Source organism: Olea europaea, unplaced genomic scaffold, assembly GCF_002742605.1.
Source record: "Olea europaea var. sylvestris unplaced genomic scaffold, O_europaea_v1 scaffold2547, whole genome shotgun sequence".
NCBI lineage: Eukaryota > Viridiplantae > Streptophyta > Magnoliopsida > Lamiales > Oleaceae > Olea > Olea europaea.
In genome coordinates, this window is record NW_019243741.1 from 170,566 (window position 1) to 172,580 (window position 2,015).

Sequence of the window (2,015 nt, forward strand, 5' to 3'; positions counted from 1 at the left end):
AAATAAAAAATTTAATTAATTACAAAAATTATAAAAAAAATAAAAAATTTAATTAATTACAAAAATTATAAAAAAAAATAATTACTATTTAATCAAATAAAAAATTTAATTAATTACAAAAATTATAAAAAAAATTAAAATTTAAAATAATCTGGGGCCGGATCCGGCCCAGATACCCGACTGTAACAGTCTGGGCGACCGTTTAACAGTCGGCTTGACTGTTAACAGTCTGGGCTGACTGTTAAACAGTCGCCCAGACTGTTACAGTCGGCAACCCGACTGTTAACAGTCGGAAACCCGACTGTTAACAGTCGGGTTACGGACTGAAAATAACGGTTGCCAGCCCGGTGGCCGGGAAACGGCCGGAAACCGCCATTCCCGGCCACTGAGCTCCAAAAAATGGCAACAAATCTCATTTTTCACATTCCAGTATGCCCACAATCTACCTACTCATGTCCATGGATCTAATTTCAGCCAAAATTACTAAGGATGCTAACTATGAAAAAAAGCATTCGAACTGGAGTTTGTATCAGAAAACTAACCGGTTCTTTTACTTTCACTGTAGATGATGATCGTTGATTGCGACGGTCGGTTTTCTCCGGTGGTCGGTCGGTCGGTTTTCTCCACTGGTCGGTCGGTCGGTCGGTTCGGTCGGTGAGAGAATTATCAAACAGTCTGAAGGGTAAAATGGAAAAATACTGTAAAGTTTTCTTTTTAACTTAATTTGTTTTTTTTTTTATTCATTTAATTGGTCAAAGGCCAATGTCAATTTTTGCTACAGTGTAAGGGTCATTTTTGGGTATTTCCTCTCATTGAAAATTCATGCTCTCTAATTCATTTTAAATTATACATTTTTTATTAAAATAATATTACGTATAAATTTAAATTTTTTTTAATTTTGAACCAAATATTTTTCTTCAATTTACTATTCAAAATGAATCATTTCACTCATAACGGGGCTCAAACAAGGGCTAGATTGACAACTTTATTTACAGTTTTTGACGTAAGTTACACGACATACAACTTTATCATTAACTAACTTTAACAATATTTGTTCAAATCAATGATCTCGATTTAGATACCTTAAATGACGTCAAACTAATTATACGCCCATATGTATAACTAACTCTAATTACGTCCATAAATAGATTGACCCCTACCGAGTCTTATGTGTTTTTTAGATTTTATTAAAGATTAAAGTCCCATTTGGTACATATTAATATAAAAATGAGAATGAAAAATATAATCGTTACGGGTCCTACACAAAAAATAAAAAATCTAATATAATGACTTGATGTGATGGATAACGGTCATATTTTTCATTTTAATGTTCAAATAATGAGAAACAAACCGGGGCTAAGTGAATAAAAAGTAAATAAAAATAATATTTGACTAATTTAAAATATGTATAGGGTCAAAATTTACACAACTCCCACAACTTATAAAATAGGTAAGTTAGACATTACTTACAAGAATTTCCGACTTCTAGTTTTATAAGTCACGAAACCCACAATTAGATAAGCTTTGGTCTACAGTTTATCAGTCCCAATTTTGTTTGGAAACCAATTTTATTTGTTAGGTTTCCAAAGAAATTTTGAAAAACTACTTTTTTAAATAAAATAAATTTTCAATTTTCAAATTTAAATATTACTAATTTTATAATTTAATTTTGTAATTAAATCAACCGATCCTATCATACCCACTCAATCGAAACTATAGAATCACCTTAAGGTCACCTTTAATATCCGTTTACATCAAAAGATTTGAAAGACAGTTTTGTTGTTCTTTTGAGTAATGCTATTTAATCACACTAGAGTTGAAACTCTAGTTAAGTGGTGCTAATGTGGTATTAATTGATAGATGAAATTGAATGACTCATTTAATCTCATATTTCATTTAACCAATCATCTAGTATTGCCTTAATTGGGGTTGCAACCTCAGTAGGGCTATATAGCATTATTCTATTCTTTTAGGTTCAAACCATTTACCTTGACTCGTGTCAACAACGCTCTTTG